Source organism: Tamandua tetradactyla, chromosome 25, assembly GCF_023851605.1.
Source record: "Tamandua tetradactyla isolate mTamTet1 chromosome 25, mTamTet1.pri, whole genome shotgun sequence".
In the NCBI taxonomy this organism is placed as follows: Eukaryota; Metazoa; Chordata; class Mammalia; order Pilosa; family Myrmecophagidae; genus Tamandua; species Tamandua tetradactyla.
In genome coordinates, this window is record NC_135351.1 from 44,163,040 (window position 1) to 44,170,346 (window position 7,307).

Here is a 7,307-nt window from a genome sequence, read left to right on the forward strand (position 1 = left end):
GGCGATTGTTATGTAGAGCAGTCTGGGAGGAAGAGAATGTTTACCCAAAACAGTTATGTTAAGTATGAAGAACACTGTGAGATAAGAATCTTGCTCCCTCAGGAAATGCCTGCACATCTATTGACATCCTGTGGTATATAACTAGGATCTGGTTGAGAATAAAATTGTCTGAAGTCTGTCTGAAGTAAACTCAAGCTTCAGACCCCCTGAGCCCGTCTGTGTCTTTCTTTCTTTCTTTCTTCCTTTCTTTTTTTTCTCATCATTCCTTAATAGCCTTCGAGCTCCGTTTCAATAGGAAGCAACAGGCACGTCCTCATTTCTGTTTTTCCTTTTCCTCTTCTCCTTCTTCCTGCACTCACATTTCCATGGGAACTTTTGGCTTTTGTGGTGTATGAGCGTCTCCGGATGGTGGTGGTGGCATTGCAGGCTCATTCAGGCAAGTGGTGAGGACACCGCTTCTCAATACCCTTAGTTACACACTTGCTTGCTGACCTGGTTGCAGAACAGTCTTTCTTTGGATTGATGAGTCTACTTTAATCAAAGCAGCCCTACTGCTAAGAGAAAACAGCAGTTGCAAGCTTTAGTTAGGCTGTGATGGACAGGAACCTTCTGAGAGAGAGGCTTGTCTGCAGACTTTCTGTGCAGGGCTGCGTTGCTGAGAGCCACCGTACTTCTCTACAACAGGGCTTTTTAAGGGTGCGATGCTGTTGATAAAATCCTGGCTTCCTCAGACAGAGTTTACACACTTCGGCATGCCATTCCTCCTGGGTGTTGGACCTTTCTGGAAGAAGCTGTGTCATCCCTCAACCTGTGCAAAGCAGACGTTCTCCCTCCATCCGAACCCAGAGATGGTCCCCCCAGGAGTGCGGGAACAAACTGAGGCTCAAAATGGGTAGTCTAAACACTTGAGTAGCTGGGGATTTTCCACCAAATGTTTGGCTGCCACACAAAAAAAGGAAGGGAACCATCAGTTGAATATTTTCTTTGTGGTTTGAAAAATGATCCAAAACCCAGGATTGGGGCAGGAAATGTATGATAGGAGCTGGGATCATCGCATAGCACCAGGAAGTAATGAAGTATGCAAGAATAAAAGAGCCCACAATGCCGAGTCTGTGTCCAAGAGACACGGGAGCCCCAGACAGAGAGCTCCACCGGCCAGAGCAGGCAAGCTGAACCGCGAAGGTAAAGTACCGTTGGCGTACAACCCAAAGTATAAAACAAATATCCCTGAGTCCATAGAAATATGAATACATGATAGCATAAATAAAATGGGGGGACGAGACAAACTGCCCAGACTCTGCATGGGGGTTCTGTCTCCAAGGAGGAGCTTGGCGTGGGCGGCGCGTGGTGGCTCCTCCCGGGAGCACCTGATGAGAAATGGGGACAGACCCTCCAGCGGGCTGCACTGACGGGAATTAACCCGGATGTGGTGTGAAGGAAATGGCACTCTACCTCTGGGGCCTCCTTTCCCCAAACTCACAACCCAGTTTACTCATGAGGAAAACCTGAGACGGCCCAGCTGAGGGACCTACGGTACGCTACATGCAGCAGGGCTCCTCAAACTGCCACAGTCCCCGAACCCGGGAGCGGCCGAGGAACTCATAGCTGAGGGCAGGCTAGGAGGCGTGAAGAAGGCTGAATGTCAGGGGCTCCCGATGGGGCCCTGGGACAGGAAAGGACATTAGGGAAGGTGAAAGAAACCTGAATAAGCTATGGGCTTTAGACGATAATTGAACCAATGTAACAACATTGGTTCATTGATTGTAATAAATGTAAGATGTTAATGATAGGGAAAACTGGGTGTAAGGTAAAAGGGAACTCTGTACTACTTTTGCAACTTTTCAGTCAATCTAAAATTTCCGAAATAAAAGGTTTACTTTAAAAATGATCTAAATCCTGGAAATAAGGCAGTTTTTCAGTTCGCCTAACAAGCCAGCCTAAAGGTCACCTGACATTGGGATGCAATTTCTTAAACTGACTATTGACCAATGTTTGGGGTCCAGACATTTCTCAATTCTGTAAAGGTGAAGTTTGCATATAGAAACGGATAGGGCACCATAATTTTTTCCCTGTTCAGTAGAACAGAAAACCTCAAAAGTATGTCTTACTGTTCAGCAGCTCATAAACCAGATTTGTGTCTCATCTAGCAATCTTATTTCAGCATTCCCTCTTTCCCTACTGACTGCATAAAGGCCCAGTTCTCCTCTTCTCTTCTGAGGCAGCCTTGTCTTCCTGATGGCTCACTCATCAGTGACCAAATGCAGCTCTCCTGCTCCGTCTGTGGGTTCACGTGCCCGGCCAGGTGTCAGTTCCTGGACGCGATAGCTCTGGAGGCTTCCCCTGCTCTCGTCCCGAGGCTGAGCCGCTTCAACATGGCACATTATTCTTCTCTAAGTGTGACTTTATGTTCACTCTGGTTACAGTTAGAATCTGTGGGCCTGGGAACAAGCCTTTCTTTCTAAGGTGAAAGTGCTTCTTTTCTAAAGCATTAACCACTGTTTTTGTGACTATCGTAAACTCCCTATCTGGTATGGATTTTGCAAACATGACCTGTCTTAGCGGTGGAGGTGGAGTTGGAGAAAGCCGCGCCTTCTCCCCACCGCACGGCGAGAGCCATGGCTCCAGTGGTAGGGCTCGTGGGCTTTCTGAAGGCCACGCACACACGAGCCACATGTGACTTGTGCTCATGAACGGGCTGGTGTCCACTGGGGGCCAGAACTTCTTCCCACAGCCTTACAGCATGGGGCAATGAGGATAACCTCCAAGAATTTACAGAGGAGTCTTCATCAATGCTGTACGAACTCGGGCCTCTCCCGGCCCCCTGGCGGCGTCCAGCTCCCTCCTCAGCAGTGAACAGAGGGCTTTGAGCAACGTCGGCTGGTTGGCACCATGCTGGGCAGGCTCCCAGTGGCCACCCCCTTGGGCACGGGCATCTGCAGCCTTCACGGCACACTCCAGCCCCGTAGCTGCATGAGCATCTCTCGGCCTTGTGCCCCAGTCTTTGTGCTTTATGGGGCTCGGGTGGGGGGCACTGTGGAGCCCAGGAGCAAGCGCTTGTGCCCAAGGCGGACCCTCAGCAGGAGGTCAGCACACGGCCGTGCCTTCCTCCGAGCCCAGGGTGCACCTGCAAGGCCCCTCTTGGCTTCCCTGGTGGCCCCGCCAGTGGGGAAAGTCAACATCGATTTTCAAGTTTAACGCCCTGAGATTTTATTTCAGAATTTGGAAACATGCCTCTCTCAAGCTCACCAGAACTCTGACTTTAAAAATAATCCCTTTTCTTATTCATAGATGAACCTCTTTCTTGGGTGTTAATCTGATAATTATTCCTCGGTGTAAAAGATCAGAGCTGCGATGAAAAGATTGAATGTCTTCGCTCATCTATTCCAGAGGAGAATTGTGATGTTCGTCTCATATACATCTCTCCTCTTATTTATCAGAAGAAAACACCTGTGCTTTTCATCACTTAATAGTTATAAAATATCAAATTGGTATTTGTGCAAACATCAAACATCACATTAACGATGGTTTTGCAAATATAAAGAATTTGTTTCAATTCCCCAAGCCTCAGTTTTTTTATAAATCTATAAAATAAAGATCCTAACCCCCAACCTGACTACATTACTTGCATCTTGTTAGGAAAATGTCCTTTGTTGAGGCAGTGTGTGCGCAGGAATCATCCGTGGCCACATTACTTTATTAGTGAGCATAGAAATGACAATGACTCCTAGGTACCTAATGAGGACATGTTTTGAAGTCCCGCTTGGAACTGTCCCCCAGGAATGGCGACATTTCTTACCCCTGGAAGGTCGCCTGGGGGTGACCCTCAGCTGTCTTCCTTGGGAATGTGTCCGCGGGGGTCGCAGCCCTCTCAAGGTCGGACGTCCTGACCCCGCATCCAGCAACTGGCTGCCGTGGAGGGAGGGCCTGCCCCCACCCCCGCACAGCCGCGTCCACAGCGCCCCGAGGCCAGCTCCCTCCTGGGGGGGTTGCAGCTCAGCCCGCCTCTCCCAGATTCTTGGGGGGCTGCAGCTCATCCCACGTCTCCCCGGTTCTTGCGCTTCTTGATCAGCACCCTGGCACTCGTCCCCAGGCTCCCTGGGGCTGGCAAGTGCCCCGTGAAGGACCTTCAGGGGCTCCCCCACTGCAAGACCGCCCGAGCCCCTCAGGCCCCCCCGGCCGGCCACCAGCCATACGCCGAGGGTCACGCTGCACCCTCGCTCAGTGGGGTGTGCAGGGTCTTCCTCGGAAGGGGGACTCCACCCTCAAGGGGCCTGTCCTAGTTTGCTAGCACCCCAGACTGTACCCAAACTGGATGACTTGCATGACTTTATTGTCCGGCAGTTCTGGAGGCTGAAGTCCGAACTCAAGGTGCTGCAGGCTGCTCTGAGACTCCAGGTTCTGGTGGTGATCACAATCCATGAAGCTCGTTGGTCTGTGGAACGACCCGAGCTCTGCCTCTGCCACGCGGCCGCCTCCGCTCCCCCTGCTCTGGGCCTGTGTCCGCGTGTCCTCTTCAGATGAAGCACAGCTATGCTGGGTCAGACACACCTGCTCCAGTCTGGCCTCATCTTCACTGACCACCCATTTCCAAACAAGGTCACTGTGCTGGTTTGAAAGGATGCGTGTCCCCTAGAAAAGCCATGATTTAATCAAAATCCCCTTTTGTAAAGGCAGAATAATCCCTATTCAATACTATATGTTTGAAACTGTAATCAGATCATCTCCCTGGAAATGTGATTTAATCAAGAGTGGTTGTTAAGCTGGATTAGGTGACGACATGTCTCCACCCATTTGGGTGGGTCTTGATTTGTTTACTGGAGTCCTATAAAAGAGGAAACATTTTGGAGAATCAAGGAGATTCAGAGAGAGCAGAACGACATAGCCACGAGAAGCAGAGTTCACCAGCCAGTGACCTTTGCAGATGTAGAATGAAAACGCCTCTCAGGTTGTTTCACGACACAGGAAGCCAGGAGAGAAAGCTAGCAGATGACGCCGTGTTCGCCATGTGTCCTTCCAGATGAGAGAGGAACTGTGACTGTGTTTACCATGTGCTGTCTCACTTGAGAGAGAAACCCTAAACTTCATTGGCCTTCTTGAACCAAGGTATCTTTCCCTGGATGCCTTTTATTGGACGTTTCTATAGACTTGACCAAGCAGGAGGATTTAGCTCAGTGGCGGGTTACCACACAGATGGTTTTCTTCATCCAAACGCCTTTGGAACAAAGAGATGTCCGTGAGCATGGGAAAGCTGCCTCTTTCTCCCTGTGACATGCGTCCAAAGGGGAAGGTTTGGGAGGGAGGGACAGAGGGACAAGAGTGAACCACACCAACATCACTGAAGAGCCCATTAAAGTCTGGCGCATGTGTCACGTGTGATTTCAAATGTTAATCTCTCCTAGAGAAAAAATATTGCTGAGACATGAAAGAAGATGCTATACCATTATCAAAAGAAGTACGGGGAGTCCTTTTAGACAGTGTGGCACCAGGAAAGGGTTCACCCCTGGGGAAGGGGTGGATGGCATTCCTTTGGGTTCCCACCTGCCCAGAAAGTGCCTCCAGGGAAGGGATGACAGGAGAAAGGCGATGACTGACAGACTCGCAGTTCCCAAAATGGGGTTCCTGAAGGGCTGCATGAGCTCCACAAGGAGCCACCCCATTCCCACACCGTCCTGCATGCCCCAAACCTGGACCTACCAAAAATAATATCCTGTGATTCCCATTGGTATTAGGTGCCAGTCCCTGCAGTGAATGGTTTTCTTTCCCAGACTGGTGTATTTAATGAGAAGAACCACTATCTGCCTCTGATAATGAGGTTATACGATGGGGAGTCTTCAGTGCCCATGGACTCCAGGACATGGCGTCATGGCTGCCTCTGCTGCAGGGTGGGTGTTGCTTATGGGGTCAGCCAGGTTTACACCCTGGTGGAAGGAGGGAGCGTGAGGGTGGGGGGTGTGGGAAACCCAGGGGACTCTTGAGCCTACTTTTCCACAATCCCCCTAGATGTTCAGTACATTTTAGTTGGTCATGATGGCAAAAGAACTTCCCAGGACAAATATTTTAACTAAGTAATTACACATTCTCTTAGCAAAATGTATTTTCTAAACACTTTCCCATTAGAATTTAAGTGGAAAGTACACCCAGTCCGAGGAGTCTTCATGCATTTCCCTCAGTTATCTAAATCCATTTCCTCCTACCATTAGACCCGCAATATTCAATTTGGGTCAAAAACAACAATCAACAGCCAACTTAAAACCCAAAGGAGAGCAGCAGAGCACAGAAGATGCATTAGCTTCTTTGCCTATCTTCTTTAAGTCTTCCTGAATTCTTTCGGCTCTCTTAAATTCCTCTATCAAGAGTCCATTTCTAATCATCACTCGTCTATTAAGTGACCTGCCACTGCGAAAGAGAGATTGGCGTTACAGCACTCGCATCTATTGCCACAAAATGTGATGAAAACCATTATGTCTTCATGCTAATTAGTCACCAACATGAATTGAACTGTACAAAACCCAAAACCCATGTCACTGTAATCTTGTATTCCCAAAGCCACTTGGATCACCCGAGAAGGGAGAAATGGCTAATGGAAGACAGTTAAATACACCATTAAGTTCTCTAGGGTTTTTCTATCCTTCTTTTAATATATTTTCATCATGTGTTCATTAAACCAAGTTAGTTAGCAGGCAGAAGGTTGATTTTAATTTAAATTGGGTTTCTTTTTTTCCTAAAATTTATTGGCAGTTGGCTCTCTGCATGGAGACACAGAACTGGCTGCAGAGAGCACAGGGGCTCTGACTAGGGAAAGCAAAAACACGAGGTTTAAGGCACCTGCCGTCATGACCGGCACAGCTGTCCGTCTCTGGCTCAGGACCTGCATCCTGGCAGAGAGCAGCCGGTTCCCACCTGGGCACAAATCCGTCAGTGCCGCCCCAGCCCTGTATGCTCCCCGTTCCTTCTCCACACTTGTGCCTGTTCTCCAGGCGGGGGTCACCCCAGCTGTCACTGTCCTTTCTGCCAGCTGAGCAGCCAGAGGTGCTGGCGTCCAACCTGCACGTTAGAACCATGCAAGCTCGTCTAAGCATCAGGCAAAACCCAGCCTGGCTTCCCACCCGTTGGGGTAAATACATATTTATTGTTTTTAAAGCACTCTACTAATAACGCTCCTCGAAGATTTCCGCATGGCAAGAACAGTGAAATGCTTTTCCAAGAACCTCGGTCACATACAGCTCAGCAGTGTTTCAGAGGCTCTTGTTCTCTGAGGCGTGCTTGAGAAGAAAGCTGTAAAGGGAAAAAAGAGAATCCTACAAACT